At 38.4% G+C, this 17,050-nt stretch overlaps 1 long non-coding RNA gene and 1 pseudogene across 4 annotated transcripts; both read right to left on the bottom strand.

Annotated features, from left to right (window-relative positions):
* Window positions 1–205: 205 nt before the first annotated feature.
* Window positions 206–6,596, bottom strand: LOC141819158 (uncharacterized). Of its 4 annotated transcripts, none has more exons than XR_012601038.1 (4): window positions 6,541–6,596; window positions 2,494–2,587; window positions 541–594; window positions 206–442 (listed from the first exon to the last, which is right to left on the bottom strand). It is a non-coding gene; the product is annotated as an uncharacterized LOC141819158 (long non-coding RNA). The 4 variants fall into 4 exon arrangements; XR_012601040.1 differs by having other exon boundaries at window positions 206–437; XR_012601039.1 differs by lacking the exon at window positions 541–594.
* Window positions 6,597–7,011: 415 nt separating this feature from the next.
* On the bottom strand, window positions 7,012–14,153 carry LOC141819159 (uncharacterized; annotated as a pseudogene).
* Between the last annotated feature and the right edge of the window lie 2,897 nt (window positions 14,154–17,050).

The raw sequence follows: 17,050 nt of genomic DNA, 5'->3' as shown, positions 1-17,050 counted from the left end.
TGTGTTAGCGATTATGATATGCAATTGTCATATGCTTTTATTTCCGTTGTACTAATTATTGTGTGACCTTGCTTACCTTGTAGCAAGAGTAGTATTATTTTTTATTTGTAGGAACAATCACTATTCACCCCCCACCCCCCCCCCCCCCCCCCCCCCCCCCCCCCCCAGCATTCCGACCATCCATATACACCAATCTCATCACCTAGAACATGGAACATCGTGAACCTCAAAATTATTTTTAAAGCCTTCAAAAGTTCCATACAATCAGTTTCTTTTTCGAATTGCTACATTTTCAGACCAACCGATATCAGGATATTGTGGTGAAGTACTTTCTGAATCACCACGGTTGAGCTAGCCTGAACTTAGGGACACTCAACACCTTTTCCTCAACCAGTGCTTGTGCTTGATTAATGCGAGAAGGAGCACCACAAAAAATTCTGTCCTACAAAGATTATCCCAAAAAGGCATCATTAAGAGAAATGATGTAAGAGCTCGAGTGAATACCATAAGCAGTGCTATGATAGAAAATCATATAAAGACCTCATGGTGTAGGTGCAGAGAGGTGTATGACGTATGCTTTTATGAAAGATTGACCTAAAAGAGGCACCATTAAAAGAAATAACATAAAACTTCGTGTAAAGACCCTAAGAGACATCATGAAAGAAAATGACATGATTTCTATCAAAAGGCATAGAAAGGTGCATGACTTTCATCTTGATATTAATTGAAGTCCGACCATAAAGAAGCATTGTGATGACATGAGAAGTTTAATTCATGAGCTTTGAGGGGTATCACACAATAAAGTGAGATAAATCCCCCCCAAGTTGACTTGCAAATGATTACTTTACATTATAAAAACAAATGGGGCAAATCATGCATAATCAAAGGATTAGGTCTTTGCATGAGGGCCATTCAATTGACTTGTCCAGGCTCTGAGGTCAAGTGGTCAAGTCCAATGCAGCTTGAACTGCAATGGTCGTTTGACAATTCCAACACATAAACTTATGTATAAACTTCACACCTCATTCTTAAAGAAGGTCAGGGATAGGAAAACCTAGAACATAAGAAAACTTGCTCAGGTTCTTAACACAGGCCTATCTAAGAATCATCCCAATAATTGCAACCCATGAACTTAAAAATAAGATATTGACCAGAACTAACTAAGGAATCCAAAATAGTCATCAAAACCTATCTTACATAGTCAATGAACTAAGGAAACATATGTAGAAGTTCATCCTTGTACCTAAGCTAGTACCTCCTTCTAGTGTGTTTCCCGTGATAGCTTCTCTTGCTTCTTTAGCAACGACCTCTTTTGTTGGTTCCTCTCTTTAAGAAAATATTTCCTTTACTTCACTTTGAGTGTTCGAGTCCCATCAAAATGGTCCACGACATCAAGATTCTTTGAAACATCTTTTGACCCTCTCATATCTCCTAGAGAGAAGGGTCTCTGTCTTAGTGTTCTGCTTGTTTGTTTCCCCTTAGCAAAAGGCATAGGTGACCTTGAAGGCATCCTTAGTTACCTTTTCGACACCATAAAACAATTAGATTCATTATACTTGGAAAGACATCATTCCTAATGAGAATCCCAACTTGGCTTCTGCTACCTAAATACACATAATAGCCATCTTGTGTTGATATAACACTTCTTGCTTCAACATGTTCCTCTTGGTGTTGACATAATAACTCGTACTTTTCTGTGTTTCACCTAGTTTGATATTGATTACACATCAACCTTGTCAATGGCTAAGTTTAGCTCGGTTGGTTACTTTAGGCGGGGTTCATTCCATTGAGCTACCTTGCCTTTCAGGTAGCTCACTTTGGGTAAATCAACGTGAGACTTCTTTAGATCCTTATTCTTACCCTCCAATTCCTTAACCTTGTTAAAGATGCTGGCCGATAAAACTGCTATATCTTGAACTTTGTTCTAGAGGAAATGTGTTGGTGAATGCTCGTTATAGAGTTTGCACACCTTAAAAGCAATCTTGGCAAAGATAGGCTATGGTATTTGTGTTAGCGAGTTTTGTTTTCTCTAGGGCTTATATGAGGATAGTCTCCTATCAAGCTAAGGTATCTGATTTTGTATTTCTCCATTAAGTTTGAGGCTTCTCGATTGCCTTCGCTCCAGATGAATTTTCTTCAAGTGACCTAGGACCTATCGTTGTAAAGGATGGTCACTTTTGTGAGTGAACTATGATCTATTTCTTTCACCCCTTAACTTTGTTTGATCTTCAGATTCCTTAGAGGTTTCAGTTGTTGCTAGTTTAAACCTAATGGTAGTCTTTGATTATTGACTCCTTCTAGTTGTGCTCTCCACATATTGGCCATTAGTCCTTCTAGGTTACTCTTGTAGGATCAATATGACGACTAAAGGTGGGTAAATAGCTGATTAAAAGATTAAACAATCTTAAACTCAAGAATAAGCTTAGTTACATGGCGCTTGCACATTAAAAACAAATAATGCAACAATAAAGAATAAAAGTAGCTAACACGGACTTGTTCCTTCTAGTTGTGTTCTCCACATATTGGCCATTAGTCCTTCTAGGTTACTCTTGTAGTGTCAATATGGCGGCTAAAGGTGGGCAAATAGCTGATAAAAAATTAAACAATCTTAAACTCAAGAATAAGCTTAGTTACATGGTACTTGCACATTAAAAATAAATAATGCAACAATAAAGAATAAAAGTAGCTAACACGGTTTGTTTAATGTGGTTCAAAACGCTCAAATTCCCGCTACTCCATGACCTACGACTTGTAAGGTAAGTCATCCCTTGAATCCCACTATCATTTCTCCTTCTAGTAGTGAGAGAAACTCACTCTTCCAAAACATTTCTTACAATTAAAATAAAGTAAATCATAACTTGTGTAAAAGAATGGAGCTTTAAGGTAAGAACTTTAGCATAGAATTTAGGATTTTAAGCACTTTTCGCTTGCCTTGACAAGTTCTCACCCCTTTATTTATAACGTTCAAGTTGCCTACAAACACGCTTCAATTTACTCTTGTGAGATTCTAGTTTACTCATCCTTTTACTAAGTTGGTTGATTTTGTGATTGCGTAAGCTTCTTCCTAAAAATGAATACTTCAGTTGATTTAAACTTTTTCTAATTGATTATATAAGCCAACTAACAACTATTGCCTTCCTCAGTTGACTTAACTTTGGACTTCTATTAGGGATTTAGTTTTATACCTAGTTCCTCACCTAAGTTTACCTAAAATCTTCGTTGATTCTCACAACTCACTTATCGCTGACTCTCATAACTCACTTAAAGTTTACATGTTAAGAGGCATCATCTTCATGTCTTCTTTGTTTGTTAAGAGCCTTCCCCTTCATGACTACTTTGCCTACTAAGAAGCCTACGATCACTCTTGACCTACTTGGGCTTCTCCAACTACCAAGTATATATTCCATTGTTTTTAACCAAGGTTTAAAATATCAAGCCGTGCTGAGGTTTCGATTTTCGGACCGGAATGATACAGTTTCGGTACCGTATCATGCTGTGCTAATATAGTTTCAGTATTTTTAAAATATAATAACTAAAAATAAAAAATTTAATCTAAATATTTAAAAATAAAAAATTATAAAATAATTTTTTAAAAAATAATAGGATAATGTTAAGAGGTTTTAATTAAGTTTGTTTAAATTATCCCAATTATAACTAGGAGTTGATTATTAAAACTACTGTTTAAAATCTAAGTTTTAAAAAATTCTGTGTGATCGGTACGGGGCACGCTTAGGCCGCGCGACTGCAACACATGCGACGATTCCAGTGGCGTCGTCGGTCACAGGTGGCGCCTTCGGAGGTGTCGCCGGGCTCGGGCGACGCCTTTGGAGGAATCGCCAACCCGCACGATGCCTCTAGAGGCATTGTTGGACTCGACCAATGCCTCATCCCGGTCGGAACGCTATGTCGGTGTTGGTCCTCTAGTAGAATGAAAAATTTCGTCGGTTTCGCTTGAAATAGCTCGAGATTTCAATCCTTGCTTTTAACCAAATTGGGCTTATCTTCTACCAAGATCTTCTTGGACTTCTCTTCTATTAATACTTGTTGAATTTCTCTTTTGTAACAATTGTTAAATTTTCCTCTAACAACAACCGTTGAACTTTTCTAATCGGCAAGCATCTAAACCTTCAGGTATCCTGCATCGACACACTTGACAAACTCACAACATTAGTCTAATTTAAATCCTTTGTCAACTACATAAAAATCACTTGGTTGAACTTGATCATTTGGGGCATGATTGCACCAACAAATCTCATACATTTTGGTTGAAGGGTTTCTCCCTCAAGTTTTTGAAGTTTCATCCCTCCTAATGGAAGACATTGGAGTTAGGGGGCCTAAAAGTTTTTGAAGTTTCGTCCCTCCTAAGCTAGAGCAACTTGTACCTCATTTATTGGTCAACATCACATTGTTATAATTTGTCCATAAAGGTATCCATCTTAAGCATTTCATCAATTCTTTTCTTATTATTGAAATTTTTATAAATTCAGTGTTTGTTCTATTTCTATTAAAGCCTTTAGTTAGTTAAATTTTTCTTTACAATTTAAACTTTAAATTTGATCCAATAACGCTATTATCTGTTAACATAATATTATCTCTAAATAACATAAGCCAAGGATGTTTATCTTTGTTGAAGCTAGGAGACTCTATGCTTATTTGTCTCATATGAACAAGTACGGTGATCTTTTATATAAATACAAATTGGTTTCTTTCCTAGTAATATAAGAATTTGGGATAAATGGTTAGCTAATTAAATTTAACATGATATCAAAGGGAAAAGGTGTAGGGTTTGAATCCTACTTATGCAAAAAATGGCTTGTCCCTAAGTTATGATATTGTGAGGGGGCACATTGAAGTTAGGAGGCTCCATGTTCATTGGTCACCCACATGAATAAGTACGGTGATACCTTATATAAATATAAAGATAAATATAAATTGGTATAAATGATTAGCCAATCAAATTGATTTTGGGGTTCTCCTAACTATTTGGAATTGTTACATGAACTTTATGCAAAGGTTGAGTTCATCTAATACTAAAGTAAAAGGGATGGGGAAGTTGGGAACTTAGAGCCAACCTATCCTTGATGTAAACCTAGAGCAATAGGAAAATCATTTTGTTCCATTCCTTGGGTATCAAACAACTTAATAATGACCAAATTTTACTTTTGCAAATTATTTCAATGGCCAAATGGTAATTTAATTTGCTAAGTTCACTAGGCAGAAAGTCAATAGCTGGCCACTAGGGACAACTCCAAGAAAGGTTGGTTTAAGATAATGTGTGGACTTCAGTTTTGATTCTTGCTAAATGAGGTAGTGATGTGTGTCTTGTTGGTCGCTGTTGATGCATAGAAGTGCTTCTTCCGATCTATGCATGTACACCCTATGGTGTGCATCATCCCTTCAGGAATGATAAAAGACTTCAGCTGGTACAATAGCGGCCCGTTCTTGCATAGAGAGCTGTAATTGAACTTGAGGATCAATTTGCTGCTCCAAGGTATAGTCCGGGGCTGCTCCGCCTATTAGTCTTCCTCCCAGCCTCCTGATTGCTTGCCGGGCGTTGTGAATTCTTCGCTGGTTATGCCTATATTCTCGAATCTGATCTTCAAAATGTGGGGTTTGTGAATTAGGTTGTTGCTCTTGGATAGTTCTGGTTGCCATCTAGTTCTTGAGCTTCTCTTGCTCTTTCAGAATTTTGTAGGGATCTTTGAATACGCTGAGCTTGCCCTTGCCTTCTTTTGGCTTCTCAGTAGACCCTAAATTTTGCAATTTTTCAATAAGAGAGTCAGGAATATTAGCCGAAGTTTTTCCTCCCCTTTATAGTTTGAAGATTGTCTTCAAGTCAGCTTGAATATCCTTCAGGCTTTCAGCAATAAGGACAAGTAGCTGAATTTGCATATTATTTTGCTTGAGGATTGCACAGCTAGCTGAGGAACCAATTTGATAATCACTTGATTTGGCAAAGCCAACTGATGGTGATTCAATTGATTCCGTAGCTTGAATAGCGTCTCCGTAGGATTTCGTCCCTCTAGTGAGGACGTAGTTGTTCATCAAATAGTTAGTTTTTTGAGATAGACTTGTTGCAAGGTTACGAGACAACTGGTTGTTTGTAACTTTTGGTGGTTGAAGCAAGGTTAAGATACTCTAGGTTAGAGGTTCTAGAATGACAATACAATTCCTAGATCACTTACTACTGACTTTAGTAGGGCAGTTCCTTACCAGGTTTAACTCACACAGGTGTGCCCTTAGACTTATAGGGTCATCTTGCCTCTTACAGCCAAGTTAGGACCTGTTCTTTTGCTATACCAACAACTAAAATCAATAGTTTATGTTTTAATAGGAATGAAAGATCAAACCGTTCCCTCGTCCCCTATTGTATCCTAACTTTTAGGGTTTCACGCTAGCAAGGTCATCTTTTTAACCAGCTCTGATACCATGTGCAGATGTGCACTGGAGATGTGCGCGCGCGCGGATAAAAAGGCACTGAGATCATGCAGTGAGAACTACAAACTAATAGAAATAAGGAGAAAGATGAAGAAAACTCACAGATTCTATTAGCTTGCAAATGTTTACAATGCCCAAGTAGAGCTCATGGGTGGCTTGATTCGTACTCTGCAAGGGTTTGCTAACTCTCCTTATATAGGAGAAAAGCAGGGAGATGTTGGGTGCTCATTGGGCCCCATCATCACATGCTCCTTGTTTTCTCTAATGAGGAGGAATAATTTTTATGTCACACTCACACCACACTTACTTTACAGCTAGAAATCACACTCTGGTTACATTATTGCACTCTTTACAGGATATGATAAGATACGATAAGTCAGTGGTGCTTGCGACTTTGTCCTTTTACGGTCCACTGTGTCTGAAAAAGGCATTAGATTCTGAAAAAAGTCGTCCTTTTGATAGTGTCTTCTACCAGCTTTACAGCTGTTTCCAGCTGTTCATTCATTTGTCGTACCGCTGGTAGCTAGTCATCCCATCAGTTCCTGCGCGTGCTTCTAGTCCAGGCCTGTAGCTTCATGGCATGTAGCAGCCTGAGTTATCGGAGGGCTCGGATTGCCTGTCTAGCGGCCTGCTGTTGGATGTCATGCAGCTGTTCATCAATTTTGTCACATTCTTCCAAGGAGATTCCATGCCGCATTCCTTGGCGTTCCCTGAGGAGGAACTGTTGGTACAGTTCAGGGAGTTGCTCAATTTCGTTAGGGCTTGAGTCATTTGATTGTGCCTCTGGGCTTGGTTTCTCCTTTGTTTCCTGAAGAGCTGCTGCTGCTAGTCCCAACCTGTCTAGGGCTCCCTGGTTCGACCATTTTGTCATGACAAGAGAATTACTTAGCCTAGAAAGGGCATCAGCTAGCTGATTGTCCTTTCCATCAATATGGTCAAAAGTAATGGTTATCCCTGTGCCAGTGATGAAATCCGTGAACGCCATCTAGCGGACCCTTGATGGGTTGTTGGTTGAGGATTTGCCAAAGAAACTAATAATCGCTTGACAGTCAGTGCGAATTACTAATTCCTTTTTGTCCAAATAATAAATCTTCAATGCCTCCAGAGAATTCATAACTGCGTAAATTTCTACGTCTATTGTGGATTTTGGGAGATTAAACTTGCCGCTTACATATGCGCAAATCTTCTCTATGTTTCTAGGGTCAAAAGTTTCCACTTGCAAATTCCTCCCCATCCCTCCATACACCCATCCACTTCCAACAGAATAAAATAGTCTTCCGGTGGGACCTCTAGGTCCGGCAGTTTCTGAACAACATTTTTAATTTCTTTTACTAAGGCCCAACCTTGACTATTCATACGCTTATCACCTGTTGGGCTTGTCTTCGCGTATAATGGGCTTAGTAATCTGTCGAGGTTTGGGATATAATTTCTTGCATAATTTAATAACCCAAGCCAAGACCTCATACCTTTGGTGGATTGCAATTCCTTGTCTTGAAACTTTGTTATCTTGGTAATGATATGAGGTTGCAATTTTATTTTTCTTTCTCCAAGAATTGCCTCAAGGAACTTAATCTCCGTTACTGCTATGTTCATCTTTGTAGGGCTCAAGACGAGCCCATTCTTTTTACAAATATTTAGCATAATCTTCAAATGTCGGGCATGCTCTTCAATGCCTCTGGAAAATATTAGAATATCATCAATGTAAACAGTGATAAAATCTTCGGTACCTTTGAAACAATTATCTATCTTTCTTTGAAAAATGGTAGGAGCGTTCTTTAGGCCGAATGTCATTACCAGCCATTCATATAAGCCGTCCGGTACCCAGAAAGCAGTTCATTCTATGGACTCAAGATGCATCGCCACTTGATGAAACTTGTTTTTTAGGTCGAACTTGGAATATATTTTGCTGTTGCTGACCTTTTTGAGAATAGCGTTTATTCCGTACAAACTGTACTGGTCCTTGTGGGTTAAATCATTAAGACGCTTATAGTTGAAGACCATTCGCTCTTTGCCCTTAATTTCTTTACCAGTCTTCGGGTCTATAGAAGTCCCTGAATTTACTATTATTGTAGTTGTTCTGTGGCGACTTGTGCTTGGACGGATAACCCCAATATCGAGTAGTGCTTTTACATGTTTGGAAAAAGACTCTTTCCGTTGTGGTGTAAGGTGTTTGAGGAGTCTGTCTTCTATGGTAAAATCAGGATTCTTGATGTCCAAATGGCACACAATCTGGTTCCTTGCCCAATGCTTAAGTGGGTCATCCCCAATGAAGCCTTGCCCTTTTAATTCTTCTAATAATGGGCGAAATTTCTCTTTGAACTCCTGCTGGGATTGTCCTGCACCATAGTAGACCATTTCTCGAATTTGTATATATTCTTCTTCTTCCATGTCAAGTTCTTCAATGGTTGTTGCAAATGTTGCTGTGGGCAAGGTGTTAATTGTAGTAAGATTTTTGTAAAAAGTAACTACGTTACCCTTAATCCGAACTCCACCATGCATTGCTCTGATGAAGTTGCATCCGATAATCATTTGTATGTTATCACCGAGAACCATTGATAAGCCCACAACTAGTGTCACAATTGAGCATCAAATTAAAATTTATAATCGAAAACCCTTAAGCTCACAAGAAAATGTAATATAGGGGCCACGAGTCGTATTTTCCAAGGATTAGTAAAGAATCGTATGAATCGAGCTACGATGTCGTTCTATTTTTGAGTTTTTTATATAAAATGGGGGTTTTGGTGTTTTTCAAAAGTAATGTAAATGAAAGAAATAAATGCAAGAATTAAAGCTTGATACTAAAGCCTAGCAAACACTAATACAAAAATCAAGAACATGGATTGCTTACTTACTGAAATTCTGATTTAAGATTCAGCGAATAATTCGAATAATGAAATTGCTATACTAACTTGATCCAAACATGTTGCAATTAAAGTGTTCAACAGATTCTAAACTGGTCCAAACATCTAAACATGAAACAAGATATTAACAAAAGCAAAGCACTGAAACTAAATGCAAGAAATAAAATTGCAAGGAACAAAGAAAATCAAAAGATCCCTTCTCACTTGCCTATTCCTCAAGTTCATCCATATGTTTTGATACAAACCCAAATTCTGATACGTAACAGTTCATGATACTAAACAGTAAGCTCAAAGATTAAAAACAATGATCGGACAATTGAAACAAGATCTGAACAATTCAAAACTAAATGATCAAACAACTTAAGAACACACATTGTTAAATGTTCAGAAAGGAAATTTGCAGAATTAACATAACAGAACGAAACAGCAAAGTTCAGAAAAGAAAACAGATGTTCAGATCTTCCCTCCAAATTCAACTCTAATCTTGCCGTCACACAAGATCTGATCAAGGATCAGAAATCCAGAAACACAGCTTCAAAACTCAGCTCGATTTAAGCTAGATTGGATCTGATCAGCAACAGGGAACGCCCTTGCGAAACACCGAACAGAGCCAGATCTAAACTTGATGATTCAGCTGGAATTCTTCAAATTGCGATCAATGAAATGATCAGGAACCCTAAAAAACCTTCAAGGAACGCCTCTGAATGCCCTTTATTGCTCCGATCGAGTTGGATCGAAGAAAAACCATCTGAAATTCGCGGCGGAGAAAAAACTCTGAAGAAACCCTCACCGAGCTTTTCCAACTGCGATTTAACCCCAAACTTAGCTTGTAGTTGATCTCTGGAAGCTAGAGATTGACTTGGAAGGAAGAAATCTGGAGATCTGGCTTGAAAATCGAAGAAAAATGGAAGGAAATTGACGAAGAAGATGCTGCTACAGTAACCGCGTCAAAACACTGTTCATTCCTCTTTAAAACGGGCTACTGTTCTTAACGGGTCTGCTCCTCTGCTTAACGGGTCTGCTCCAAATTCAACTTGATTCAACCCTAGTTCAACCCAATTTAAGCCGATTTAGCTCCAGTTAAACCCTAGTCTTGATCATGAAATTTTGAGTCCATCAAATTGATCAATTTTGGCTTGAATCGGTCCCATTTGGCTTGATCGTGGTTCAATTTGGACCCTACAAACAAACAAGCTCAATTAATGTAAAATTTATCTTTAAATCACAGAAATTAGAATTAATCATCTAAATATTCAACAAATTACAATTTCAATCAATTCATGTCGTTTAGCACTTTATTTTCATGTAGAAATCCAAATTGAATCTATAAAATGCAGTAAAATCCTAACTTATCAACCATTGGGAAGCTTTATGTATAGGGAATTCGAAAAATATTTTCGCCAATAAACATTCTCCCCTGCTTTAACTTTAGTCGTGCAATTTGTTGAGAATTAATACCGCTGAATTGGACAACAAAAGTATTGTCCTCAAGAGCCTCTTTAGGGACTGACTTCTGATCCACACAACAGGTGGTTGCTCCCCTATCTAGGATAGTCCGAAGCGTAAATTTTGGAATCCCTGGGATGTCAAGTTCCACAGTTAGGTTATATAACATATTGCGTACTAACCTTGGTCCTCCTCCTTCCTTGGTGGATAAGTTTCCAAGTAGGACATTAGCAGCTTCCTCATCAGCAACTTCCTCTACTTCTTCTAATACTTCCTTGCCTTTATCAAGCTGCCTAAAGGCTTCCTCGAAGTCTCTTTCCATTAATAGTGCTTCGTATTGATTTTTGAAGAAAGCGACTTCTTGCTGAAGGCGTTTAATCTCATCTTCACACCAGGCAATGTAATTCTGTTGTTCTTGAATCAGCTTGTTGGGAGAGAAAGAGATTGGTGCTGCAGGCTTTACTGGAACTTGTTTATTAAAATAATAAGGGCCACAGAGATTGCATACAGTAATTAAGCAACGCGAGCAGTGTATTCTTGCTCTTTGCATAGTGGCTCTTTTGCAGCATGTACATGCACTTGGTTGTGGTGGTAGAATCTATTCATTGCTCCGCCAATGATGTTGACAAGCCATCTGATCCTCATTGATTCTTACTTGAGGTCTATACCCTCCGTCTGCTTTACCTATCAGCATAAAAATTGATTCATTGGAAAGAACAAGGGTTTGTATTGACCTTCGTACATCTTCATTATCATCCTCTCCCTCAGAGATGCTGAAGATTGCATCACTCTGATCCTCGCCTTCTTGTGCTGATAAAATATCACAATCATCTGGGAGGTCCAATTGTTCAAAGATTGCCACTCTTTTCACATTTCTTCATTCGTTTGGACATTCCTTGGCAAAATGGCCTTCCTGTCCGCACAAGTAGCATTTGCATTTTTTATTTCGGATAAAATGCTTTCGTTTCTCTATTCTGGCATGGGTTTCATGAGGCTTGCCTTTGTAAGTTGTTGATCGTCGAATCCCATATTTCTTCTGATTCTTTTGGTAGTAGCCAGGGATTGGTATTTGGCTACAGAAAGATAAATTCTTTAACTCCCGTTTAAAGGTGGCGTCCTTGCATTCCTGTTCCAGAAATTTATAAGCAAACAAAATTTTTGAAATTACGCCTACAATCAAACCTGGGTATCTTGCATCAAATGCTCCTTTTATACGCTTTCCGAATTCCCCAAGCATTTTGAGCCAAAATTTCTCAGATAACTCAGGCCCTGCATATAATCGTCCTGTTTTAGCAGCTATCCTCATATAATCATTCATGTACTGAATGATATCTTTTACGTTATGATAAGGATAGCTTTTCCAAGTCCCTGTAAGCTGCATCTTGAATCGCTGTTGATCCTTGGACCGAGTCTTCCAAAGAGAAGACTGTCCTCATTTGAGAAAGTACATTTTACGTTCCTTCTTTTCCTTCTGCTGCTATAACTAAGCTTTATATGCATCAGGGTATTGCATCCTCCATTGAATCCACGCTAATTTTTCAACCTCCCCAAGGAGGTTTTCCATAAATTCAAGCTTGTCACGGGAGTCAGTGAAAGCTTGCATTGTCACAAAATTTTTTGTAAATGGATTCCCATCGCGAGAAGGTGTCATGGAATAATTCCAGTTGAGTAGGAATTACAAATAGTGCTCCTCAGTGAAAGCTTGCGTTGTCACAAAATTTTTTGTAAATGGATTCCCATCGCGAGAAGGTGTCATGGAATAATTCCAGTTGAATAGGAATTACAAATAGTGCTCCTCCTTGTTGCACTGATGGGAGTGTCCACATCTCATTATTGTTTCCTCCTCGAAACCTAGTGTTCCGTGCTTGTGGCTCCTGAGTAGTCTGAAAATTGGGGGTTGTATTTGAACCTGCCCTTGCTGGTGGGTATCCAGGTGTTCCCATAGCCACATCTGGTGCCGGTCTATATGGAGATAGGGCGGTTGTGCTGGATGAATACATATGCTGGTCTTGAACTGGTGCCTTATTTTGTTCTTCAACCAGTCTTCTGAGGATGGGGTAGTCCACTCTGCTCCAGCTGCAATAATATGGTGGGAGGACTAGGAAAACTAGGAACTATTTTCTGATGCAAATGGATTATATCAGTCTTCATCATCTGAATATCAATCCCATTGTGGGGGTAAATCCTCTTCATCTTCGTATGCTACTGGGGTTGTAATGGAGGTCATATACTGAAGTGTGCCGAAAAAGTCATCTCCTTCAGTATTAAGTTCCTCTAATGAGAGATCCATGGACCGAAGTGCAGAGGCCCCTGGGCTTGCAGTTCCTGCATGGCCACTCAAAAGATTCTCCTGATCCTGCGTTGATGAACTTTGTTCCATAAGGGCACCTACTATTTGTTTTCCTTTTGCCCATTTCCTCTATAATTCTTGTAATGTAATATAATCAGGTCGTACGGGTTGAGGAGCCTCCTCCTTTGGGGCTCTTCAATATCCTTGGTTTCTTTTGGCAAGAGAATTTTTTCTATAAATTCAACATCCTTGGTTTTTGATGTTGAGCCGAAACCTCCTTGTCCTCGTTCCGATTTCGCTAGAACTTTGACTTCATAGATATCAGGAGTTATAATTTTTTCAAAAATTATTTGTACTATGAGTTGCCCCTGCAGAATTTCAACATTATTATCAGAATGATTAAAAATCATAATCATGATTTCACCTCTGTAATCAGAGTCTATAACGCTAGCTCTGACATCCAAGCCTAATTTCCAGGTAGCACTTGAGCGTGCTGCGATTCTTCCATAGGATCCGAAAGGTATCTCCATGCTAATTCCGGTGGAGATAAGTGTTCGTCCTCTTGCGTTTATATGAAAATTTTTGTCAGCTGCGAGATTGAAACCCGCAGCTCCCAAGCTTTTCCTTTCAGGAATTATGGCTGCTGGTGATAATCTTCTCACTAGTACATACAGATATTCTGTTTGCCTGGGAGGAATTTGCATGATTTCCTCCATCTCGTCTTGGAGATTTTCATGTTCCTGTTTCAAAGAATCAACAAGACCTTTTAGTTCAAGGAATACCGCGAGAGTATGTAAAGCCCTGGGTTCTTCTTCCTTGCTTTGGACTTCCTCATCCCGTTGATTGAAGTGAGGTGGTCTTGAAGTATGTGTAGCAATATAATTTTGGAAGCTTTGAGCTATGCTTCCATTTAATTAGCTTCTTGAATTTACTTTAGTGGGTTGCATGAGGATTTCTACTTGGGTAGGCCTGATTACCCAATCGAGCCCCTGTAATGCTGTTGTTGAGTACCTTCGTTCTGGCAAGGCATGGACTCCATGACTCGTTAGGTAATCAATCACTCCTTGTATCTCGTAGGCAAATCCTACGTTTGGAGTGTTAAAGAGTCGTCCAACCATCTAGACCCGACCACGGTTCGGAACCGACGGTTCGACGGTTCGGAACCGCCGATTCGACGGTTCATGGCAGGTCGACCCTTAACCTTAACCGCCCAAGACGGTTACGGTTCACGGTTCGGTTCACGGTTCGCCACGGTTCGTGACGGTTCGAGATTATTATATTAAAAAAATTAAAATTTAAAATTTATTAAATTTAAAATTTAAAATTTATTGAAAAAAGGGCTTGCACTTATTAAGTTGTCTACGTATCCCCTTAGGGTATAGGGGAATCAAAGCCCACGTAGTTCTTTTACATTTTTACCCTTTTACATCACTCATTCACTCACTTCCATTTCCTCCCATTCCTCCCGTCGTATTCGTTCCTTCCGTATCAAATTCTTCGGCTTAGTCTTTTGAAAGTTGCATTCCTTGGATTCTCTTCTCGGCTCTGGTCCAATCGTCGAGTAGTGCTTGGGCTTCCAATGAGTCGGTAGACATAGTTGATCGTTGTTCGTCTAATATGTTGCCGCTGACACTGAATGTCTGCTCCACAGCAACAGTTGACACTGGACATGCTAAAATTTCTTTTGCAATTACCGAGAGAACGGGAAAACCTGAAGCCTTCTGTGACCACCACTTCAAAATATCGAAATCTTCGCTGTCTGCTTCATTAAAATCAAAAGAAGTGGTAAAATAATTCTCAAGTTCCTGTGTGGAACTTGAGGATCCTCGTGGACGTTTCGTCCGTTCTTTTAATAAAAGTTGTTCTTTTGAAAGTTTTAAATTAACATTAGTAGTTTGTTGTTGTGTTTCAGAAATATTAGTTTGTGTTCCATATTTAACATAATATTGATTATAAATATCAGATAAATAATTTCTAATAATATATATAATATTAGCGGGATTAGGAGAAGAAGAATCTTTAACAGGAATTAAAGCGTCATAATATAAAGTTAGCATTTCTTGTAAAACTTCTAATTTAAATCTAGGATCTAAAGCAAATGCAACTAAATAAATTTCAGGAATTAAATAAAAATATTTTTTCCATTTTGTTTTCATAGCTACTATACAAGAAGTTAAAACTTCATTATTAATATGTTCATTTAAAATTAATACTATACTACAAAAATTCACTAAAACTAAATGAGCAGTAGGATAATAAACACCGGAAAGTTGTTCGGTTGCATCATTAAAAACTTTTAAAATTTCACAAATACTACTACAAATATTCCATTGTTGTGAAAATAAATATATATTAGTATTACTATTTTCTGCAAAAAATAAACATAATAAATCTTTATATTGAAATGAATCTTGTAATAATTAATATGTAGAATTCCAACGTGTTGGTACATCACGTGGAAATTTTTTAGGTCTCATTCCATTAGCTCTACAAAATCAACCCCATTGTTTCATCATAGATGGATGGGACCATAAATAAGAAATTGCAATTCTAATTGGTTTAATATAATTTTCTAAAAGTCTTAATCCATCTTGAACACATAAATTTAAAACATGACAAACACAACGAATATGAAAAAATAAACCGTCAATAACAGGTTGACAAACAAATTTTAATTCATCTATAGAAGCGGTATTAGAACTAGCATTATCTAATGATATTGAAAAAATTTATGAGTTAATCCATATTCTTCTAAAATTAAACATAATAATTGTGCAATGTTATGAGCAGTATGTGATTCATCAAAAACTCTATAAGCTATCAACCGTTTTTGGAGGATCCAAGAGCTATCAATCCAATGGCAAGTCACACCCATATAGGAATAAGTTTGCCAATGATCGCTCCAAATATTGGCACATAAAGAAACTTTATTATTTAATTTACTAAATTCATCAATTAAATTCTTTTTTCCTTGTTTTACTAATTTTTTAATTGTACGGGTAAGTGTAGTCCTAGGAACACGTTTAGCACTAGGATTAAGAGATTCTTTACAAAAATCTTCAAATGTGCATTTAGATCCAAAACTAAAAGACAAATGTTCTACGGAAACAAATTTAGCTAATGATTCTCTTAATTTATTATCAGAATATAAAAATAAACCAGAATCAGTACTACTACCGGTAGAAAATCTAGATAATTGTGTTTGAGATAAGTCAAGTCCATATTCTGTCGGGTGCTTCGTTTCTACATGTCGTTTTAACGACCCATAGCCGCCGCCGGCTTGGAATTTGTAGGAAGCATTACAATGCTTGCATTTTGCACGCATTTCTCCCGATGGAAGAGTGACTTTCTTAAAATGTTTTGTAAAAATAGTAGATTTAAGAGGAGGAGGTTCCCGAACCTTAGAAGTAATTGCATCATTACTTCCTTGTGTTTCGGGCGTCGGAAGGTGTTGGGCGGCCTCGATCTTATCGTCGGTGGATTGGATGATGGGATCCTCGTGCGCTATTTCTTTCCCCCTCCGAGATCGATGTGAAGAACTTCCACCGCGGCCTCCTTCCATTGTAGTCGAAAGATGGAGTCGGAGCTCGGAAACGAAAGAACGCGAACTTACGAAGTTGAGAATGAGAGTTAGAGAGTAGAGAAGTGTGTGAAAAATGATGAAATGAGCTCCCTATTTATAGAATTTGGATCATAACGGACACTAAATTATAGCCATTGATCAAAAAACGGTCAAATGATCTCATCCGTTGAAAAAAAAATCAAAAAAAAAAAAGAAAAAAGCCTTAACCGGCGGTTCGGAGCCGTTGGAACCGCCGGTTCCAACGGCTACCCCAAAAAAAAAAAAATTAAAACCTTGAACCGGCGGTTCAAACCGCCGGTTAACCGGCTGAACCGCCGGTTCAAGCAGCCTTGAACCTTAATCGGCCCGGCATCCTGCCGGGCCGGTTACGGTTTGGCCCGGCTAACCGGGTTCGGGCCGGGTCCGGGCTGGACCCGGCCCGTGGTCGGGTCT

This window comes from Curcuma longa, unplaced genomic scaffold (assembly GCF_044706935.1).
Source record: "Curcuma longa cultivar G26 ecotype Majalengka, Jawa Barat unplaced genomic scaffold, ITB_CL_G26_1.1 contig_28007, whole genome shotgun sequence".
Lineage (NCBI taxonomy): Eukaryota > Viridiplantae > Streptophyta > Magnoliopsida > Zingiberales > Zingiberaceae > Curcuma > Curcuma longa.
The sequence above is the reverse complement of the archived record's forward strand: the minus strand, read 5'-3'. Positions and strand labels throughout refer to the sequence as shown.